The sequence below is a fragment of the Ovis aries genome, chromosome 1 (assembly GCF_016772045.2).
Source record: "Ovis aries strain OAR_USU_Benz2616 breed Rambouillet chromosome 1, ARS-UI_Ramb_v3.0, whole genome shotgun sequence".
Taxonomy (NCBI): Eukaryota; Metazoa; Chordata; class Mammalia; order Artiodactyla; family Bovidae; genus Ovis; species Ovis aries.
This window is the reverse complement of record NC_056054.1, coordinates 110,927,241-110,935,313: the sequence shown is the minus strand read 5'-3', so window position 1 is coordinate 110,935,313 and position 8,073 is coordinate 110,927,241. Positions and strand designations below refer to the sequence as shown.

General features: G+C 49.5%; 1 protein-coding gene across 2 annotated transcripts in view; it reads left to right on the top strand.

The window, feature by feature from the left end:
- The window catches only part of CFAP45 (cilia and flagella associated protein 45), a 42,660-nt gene that overhangs the window by 2,770 nt on the left and 31,817 nt on the right, over positions 1–8,073 (top strand). The gene's annotated exons all lie outside the window — the stretch shown is intronic.

Below are 8,073 nucleotides of genomic sequence, written 5' to 3'. Positions count from 1 at the left end.
GTAAGAACCTGAGAAGTCAGTCCTCCCTACATCCAGAGTAGTGGTGGTTGGGAAGGGGATGGAGAGTGGTTTGTGTGCTCTGTGCACGTGGAAGGTGCACTGAGGACTTGGCAGGAAAAAAATGGGAGGAGGGCAAGGGGAAGAGGGAAGAGTCAACTTCGGTTCCTTTACTCCTTGTGTTCAGCCTTGAAGTGGAGAATCACTGTGTAGGTAAAGGGGAAGTAGGCTTGGCCTGTGGTGGCTGATGGGAAGGAGAGATGGAGCAGGGAGGCAGGGAGCAGGGGAAGGAGGAGCAGGAGATGGAGAAGCGGAAGAGATTCACAGTGTGGAAAGAACTCAGTTCTGCACGGTCTGTTCCTGTGTACTGAATGTGCATCCAGGTGTGTGAGAATTCACAGCACAAGGGCTCACGGAGTGACCGTGTGTGGAGGCTGCCTGCGAGCATGTGTTTACCAAGGACTGGGGACGGAGGTGCGGAGAGGTGTGTGTAGGCAGAGTGTAAGCATCTGAGCCCTTGTGCATGGCTCCGCGGACAACAGTAGGTCCATTCTTGCCTGCGCAGCCCAGGGAGGTCTCTGAGAGCCTGGCAAAAGGCCCACAGATCAGTGAAACAGGGAAAGGGCTGGACAGTAGGGCCCTAGGGAGGGAGCGATAAAGGGCCTGGGATTAAACTTGTTGAAGAGAAGGCTAAAAGTAAATTAGTAATCGGCTCTTTGCAAAGAAATGAGTTTTAGTCCCAGTGGCTGGGGAGGTAGATTAAAAGCCAATTCCCTGAAGTTGCACACAGAGAAATTTAGTTTAAGCAAGGAAAAATGATCCTCTTGACTCAGGTGTTTTAGCCTCTGGATTCTCTTAAGGGTCAGGAGGAATGCCTTCATTGATAGTACAAATCTCATCTTCTTCTTCTTTCTTTTTTTTTTTAGTTCTACCAGTTTGTTGCTACCAACTCATCTCCCTCCACCCTCTGCATGCATGCCCAGTCATGTAACTCCATGGACTGCAGCCGCCAGGCTCCTCTGTCCATGGACTTTTCCAGGCAAGAATACTGGAGTGGGTTGCCATTTCCTTCTCCACAAATCTCATCTTCTTAATGTGGAAAATGGCCAATTCTGTCTGGAACCACTCATATATAACCCATTTTTTCATTCATGTATTCATTACTTCAACAGTGATTGGGGTTCTACCCTATGCCAGGCATAGGAGATATGAAGATTATTAACACATGATCTCTTTGCTCAAAAAGTGCATAATCCTGTAGGGGAGATAAAACACGGGGATGAGCCAAGGTAATTCAGAAAGCCAGCGATAAGTGCCTTTGGAGAAATGCCAGTAGGGCTCTCTGGGAGGATCACTGGCCAACCTCCCACAGTCCTGGATCATTTCTGGAGTGGAGACTGGTGGCGATACGGTGGTGAGCTGAGGCTGTGTGTCTCAGGGATCCTCTCCCTGATCTGTCCAGAGGAGTGGGGCTGACGGTTGGGGTTGTTGAGGGGAGTTGCTCCTCCAGAAAAAGGAGTAGTCACTAGCTCTGTGGTGAGAAGTCAAGTTTCAGTGGAGGGTGAAGGTGCTGTTCTTTTCCTGCCCGGAATCAGGGTGGGCAAAGGAGTCCGAGTCAGGGTGAGAACCAGGGATTGCAGTGGCACAGATCAACGTTGCTGGTGGAGGGGGGTCACACACATGTTGCCGCAGGCCCTGGGGCTGTCACACCATTTCACCCCACTGTTGGCAGGGCTGAGTTTGGAGCTCTGTTTCCATGAGAGCTTGGTGTGGGGCTGAACCATCACAGTCGTGATGATGACTCTGATTCACTACCGTTTTTCTGCTAGTCACTGTGCTAAGGATTTAACCTGTATATTATATTTGTCCGTTCACTATTTCAAAAAATATTTATTGAGCACCTATTCAGGGCAAGGCATCTATTGGGTGGTGGAGGATACAGCAATCAACAAGGCAAGTGTAGTCTGTGCCCTCCTGGGAGGAGCGAGAAGAGCAGAGAGCTGGTTGTAGTATAATGGAGAATTGTGGTGGGCTAAGGGGAGTCTAGGTGAGAAGCCAGAGGAGGAGACTTAGCACAGCCTCACAGGGAGGGATGTCAGTGAAGATTTCTGGAAGGTGAGGTGTGAACTGAGGCTTTAAGGATAATTAGAAGGCGATGGCAACCCACTCCAGTGTTCTTGCCTGGAGAATCCCAGGGACGGGGTAGCCTGGTGGGCTGCCATCTATGGGGTCACACAGAGTCGGCCATGACTGAAGCAACTTAGCAGCAGCAGCAGCAGCAGCAGAAGCAGATGGGAGAGGCCAGTAGTGATGACGAGGGTGGTGTTCTCAGCCAGGCTCAGCACTGGCATGAGCTGGAGATGGGAATGTGCAGGGCCAGACAGTAGAATGGGCGTGTTTAGAGGTGGGAGGGGTGGGTGCTGAGAAATGCACAGGATCAGAGGGGCTTCAATGTAAATGAATAATTTTGGAACTTTCATTAAGGGCAAGGGGGAGACACTGAAGGATTTTAAGCAGGAGGATGAAGAGATGAGAGTTGGGTTTCAATTTAGCCAAATTCCTTAGGCTGCAGGGTAGAGAATGGCATAAGAAGGGTAGAGAATTATCTAGAATTATCTAGTGAGTGAGGCAGATCGACTCCAGGAGGTTACTGCAGCAGTCCAGACGGAAGTGAGAGCAGCTAGGGAAGGAAGGCCAGTGAAGATGGAAAGAAGAGACTGCATTTCAAAATTGTTTAGTATTCTGTGCAGAGTGAAGGGGGAGAGGGAGCCAGAAAGACAGGCTTCTGGCTTCAGCCACTAAACAAATGGTGTCTGGGTCTGGGTCATGAAATATGGGCTTCCCTGGTGGCTCAGATGGTAAAGAATCTGCCTGCGGTGCAGGAGACCTGGATTTGATCCCTGTGTTGGGAAGATCGCCTGGTAAAGGGAAGGGCTACCTATTCTAATTTTCTTGCCTGGAGAATTCCATGAACAGGAGAGCCTGGCGGGCTAGAGTCCATGGGGTCACAAAGAGTCGGACACAACTGAGCAACTAACACACATGGGATATTATTCTCTCCCAGTTTACAGATGGGGAACCTGAGGATGAAAGTAACTTGCAGAACCCAGCAGGTGGCTGAACTGGGACTTATACCCGTGGCAGAAGAAGTCCAAGTTAACTGCTCACCCCATGATGGTGTTCCTTCCTTGGCTTGGTGGCTGACATTGGGGAGGGACTCCATTTGCAGCCAGCACGAACTGTGGTTTTTCTGTGGGTGGAGGCTGGGGCCACAGGGAGGAAGGGAGAGGTCAGGCTTAGGAAGAGCGCAGAAAGTTCAACCCTCCAGCAGCCACCTCTCGAAGGCAAATGAAGAACTGGCAGAACTGGCAGCTATAAAAATGAACTAATGGAGAGACCTCAAGGCCCAGCCCCTGATCCTGTAACTTGGGGTTTCTGTCCCTGAGGCTCCTTGATTTTTTTTGGAGCCCACTGACAACCTAGCATTTCCCTCCAGCAAGAAAAGCTACCACAACCACAAGGACAATATCTGAGAGTTGTGCTTTCAAGGCACTTCCATATCTATGAATTCCAGGGACAGGAAGCCTTGTCACCACTTGGGAAGGCTTGAATATTTTTATACCCTTTGGGGAGAAGACAGAAACTGAAACCTAGAGACTATAAATGATGGTCCAGGGCCCCAGGGATTTTGAGAATAGAAAGCTCACCTCAAATGTCTTTAGATGGCTCCTGATTCTCAAAACAGTAGTACCAGACCCAGAAGCACCTCGTCCCAAGTTCATGGCTTTGAATTGGTTCTGCATATACTAGAATCCAGGTCTTTGAACTCCTGGTCACTCACCAGGTGTTGAAAATACTTATGTCAAGCATCCTTGGGGATGGGACTGACTGGAGAGTCCAGCAGACACATAGGATGGTTGGAATGCCTCAGGCCCCATCCAGGATCTTCTCCAACCCTGCCACCCTCCAAGAACTGAAATCCCCTGGGGTACTGTTTGGAAATGCAAATTCTAGTTAGTCCTATTAGGCCAGGAATCTGCGGTGAAGGTAGCGGGGGTGGTGCTCTGAATTTACATTTTAAACTGGCTCCCCCCTGTAATTCTTAGGCAGTGGCACTGTCCTAGGAGATTCAGAGAGAGAAGTTTCTCCAACAAGGAAATTGAGGTCTGAGCCAGCCCTGGCTGTGCCGTGAACTGGAGTTGTCTCCACCCCCCCCACCCTGTACTGTTTGGCGACTGTGGCTGGGTTGCCAGGGGAACCAGGCTGTGTAACTTCCTGGCTTTGGCGGTTTTCTCCCCCTTGGCCTTATCTCAGCGTCCGCCACCCAGTCCGGGCCCGTGCTGGTCACGTAGGAGGGGAAGCCGGTGCCAGGCATGTGGAGGCGTGTCCAGGGCACCAGGGCAATGCTGACCTAAGAACGTGGGGCAGGCAGGAGGGTGGAGATGAGATTTTTGAAGTTGGGAAGGCTGCAGATTTACTGATGAGTTTCTTCTTGGCCTGAGAGTTATCTGCCCAGGGGGACTGTGGTCAGGTAGGGAGGTTAAGGGAATCGGGAGGTATGAGCAGCACGCGGCTCTCCCTGGCACTGTTCCGCCCATAGAGGGGAGGGCACCAATATCAGAGGGTGATACTGCCCTACAGGCCTGTACCCTCTCATCTTTCCCTCCCCTCTTCTAGACTCAGGGACTCCAACCAGCCATAGGCATCACCCAGCTGTTCTCACTTCCACTCTTACCCTAACCATCTTCTTCCGCAAGTTTCACTCCACCCCACTCTTGCCTTGGTGCTCACAGTCTTTCTCCTTGGGCCCAGATTTCTTCTTGTCAAACTCTCTCCCATATCCCTGTCCCTTGCCTGGTCTCACAGGTTGTAGCAGGAAGGCTCTACAGTTTTTAAGAATGGGAAAGAGAAAGAGAGTTTTGAAAAAAGCAGGAAGGCAGTAAATTTCTGGTAGAAAATAATTCATGCATTTAAGTATTTATTTATGTTTTAAGCCATACTTTGCTTTAGAAAGACTTGGGGCAATTTTGAGAGTTCAAATATTCCAGGAAGAAGGGGGTTGTGAAACAATCTCTCAGGCTTCCTTGCAACTTAGAGGATTTACAGTCTGATTCTTGGTTGTGTTTATACGACACTGAAGACAAAAGACATTCCCTCCTCCCCCAATATCCCCCTGCTTTGTGGGGAGGGAAGGGGAAGAAAGCCTCCAGGCAGTATCCAAACTGAGTTTTGAACCTGGTTTGCCCTTCACAGCCCCTCTCTTCTGGGCTATTATCCATCTCCTAGATGAGGAAACAAGACTCAGGGGGTTGGGCAGGTCACCTAAGGCCTCTCAGCTATAAGCGGCTGTTCTGGGGATCAAACTCTGTTGGTCTGGCTCCCAAAACGTAGTCACTCCTATCCTTCTTCACTGTGCTGCCTCAGGAGCACGGGTCATGGGGAGAGCTCCCTCCAGGCTGCCCTAGATAGAACTGTAGGCTCTCAACAGCCTAGGAAACAGTCTTGCTTTAGTGAGACCTGAGTGGGCTTCCTAGAATTCCCTTCACAGGCAGGTGTTACCCCTAAGAATGGAGAAGAAGCTCCCACAGGAGGGAAGTGGGGTCCTGGAGAAATGCCAGAATACGTGCACACAGCAAAGGAGTTCAGAGAGAACAGGAGTGTGGCAGACCCCCTACTAACCCACAACTCCATGCACTGAACACAAAAACTTCTATAGGAATGCAGAAGCCCCATCTTTTTTGCCCATTGTTCACGTGTGGCCCTGCTCCCCACTATCCCATGTCTAGGGTCTGCAACTCTGATCCCTGTGCTCAGAAGTACAGGTTCCTAAATGCATTTCTAAGAGACAGAGAAAGAATCAGAGTCTCCTTTCTCCTGCTCTTAGGCAGGAGACATGTTCCACTGAGAGGCCAGACTTTTCATTTTAACCAAATGGCTCCCCTGGGCCCTGTCTCCCAGGCTCCTCCCATTTAAATGTGCTGATTCATCACAGAGTCAAAATTCTTATCCCTCTTGCCTCAGCCAACACGGGGAGCATCTCAGGAGACTAGCTGGATGGGGCCTGCCTAACTCAGCACCCCAAGGTCCTGTGGGGTGAGGAGGAGCTATGGGAGCCAGCCTGAGCCTTGGGCTTTGCTCCCAGCCCCGAGGCACCCAGCAAATCTCTCAGCTCTGGGCTCCTGGCCAACAATCCAGGGTTTACTCTGAGACTTCACTGGGAGTGGCGACTTGGTAGGAAGGGTCAGGCAGCCAGAGGTGGGGCTAGGGTTGAGCAGAGAATCCAGACCTGCCCTCTTCCTCAGGCGACTGCAGCCAGCAGTGCCTCATTGTTCTCACCCCTCGGCGGCTTGCTGGGCAGGAGAATGCTGGATGAGGCAGAGCAGAGGAGGAGAGTGAATAGAGAGCTTGGGGGTCAGAGCAGAAGGAGGGAAATCCCAAAGATGCACAGCAAGTAGAAAAGAGAGGAAGAAAAGGAAGGGCACAGGGGAGAAGGTGGAAGAGGGTAGTGAGGGAGCAGCTGGCGGAGCAGCTCAGGTTGGGAGGTGAGAGCAAGGGCGCCTGCCCCAGTCCCATTGGACATGGTTGGGCATTTGAGCCAAGTTTTTCTGAGAAGGGAAAGGTTGCCTCCTACTTATCAGGGGCAGAGCTGCTGGGTTTTGTGAGGCCTGAAGTCTTGGAAGCCCCTTTTAAGAAAAATGATACAAATTTAATTAGAGGAGTAAACACTTAATTCGGAGAAGGCGATGGCAGCCCACTCCAGTACTCTTGCCTGGCGAATCCCATGGATGGAGGAGCCTGGTAGGCTGCAGTCCATGGGGTCGCTATGAGTAGAACACGACTGAGCGACTTCCCTTTCACTTTTCACTTTCATGCATTGGAGAAGGAAATGGCAACCCACTCCAGTGTTCTTGCCTGGAGAATCCCAGGGATGGGGAAGCCTGGTGGGCTGCCGTCTATGGGGTCACACAGAGTCAGACACGACTGAAGTGACTTAGCAGCAGCAGCAGCAGCAAACACTTAATTAGAATAGTAAGTCACAACAAATTATCCATTAAAAAAAAGTCTGGCAAATACCGTAAGCATCATGACATCTGGAAGAATAAGATACATAAGGTTAAGAATACATAAGAATAAGATACATAATAATAACATAAGAGCCATGTGAATTTCTCAGCCACAAATTGACTCTTGCCGTGGGTGCCCACCATCCCCCTCTGCAAGGACTGAATCATGTGCCGCTGCAGCTGCTGACCCTCAACAACCCCCTGAAGGACTTCAAGGCGGAGAGCAGAAATGAGGCCCTCTGTATTCCTGAAAAACTGGCAGGACAGGTCTTTAGACTAAATTGGTCTTGAGTCCAATTCTTCTATCTCCTCATATCTAGTAAAACACTAAAATCCTTCATAGTGACGACTGTTTCTTGTGACTAGCAGAAGCTTCAGGAGACTAGCAGAACCTTTCTGAAAAATAAACAGGCTTGCTTGCCTGTGTTCCTCCTTGACCAAGATCACATACCTGTGACCTTCCCCTCTTCCTCTTTGAGCAGTCTCTCGGAGCTATCTGAGGCGCTGTCTCCTGGGCTGCGCTCCTCATTTTATCCCAGTAAAACTTAACTCACAATTCTCACGTTGTACACTGAAGTCAACAGAGTCGCTGCCTGAAACAAGTGTAAAAGAGTTTCCGCCTTTACCTTTTTTTGGCTGCTTATTTTTTGTCTCTCCACATGTCAATGTGTCTCTCCACATTATAATATTAATATTACTTTTTATAGAGAATGGGCTTCCCTGGTAGCTCAGCCAAGAACTACCAGTTTTTCCTCTGGCATGATTTTGATCAGCCCTTTTATTATCGACAGATTAGAATGTTTCATTCATTTCAGTTTCTTGTTGTATCAGTTTTTCCACTGCTGTCAAATTTGAGAAATCTGTGCAATTTCTTATATGAGTTGTAGGATTTGAGGAGATTGTTCAGTACGTAATCTTAAATATTCTTTGAGTTGATGGCACTCATTGACCAGACTGTCATACCTCATTTTAGTGTTTATTCTGTTCAAAATTTTTTCTATTCTTCTTATTG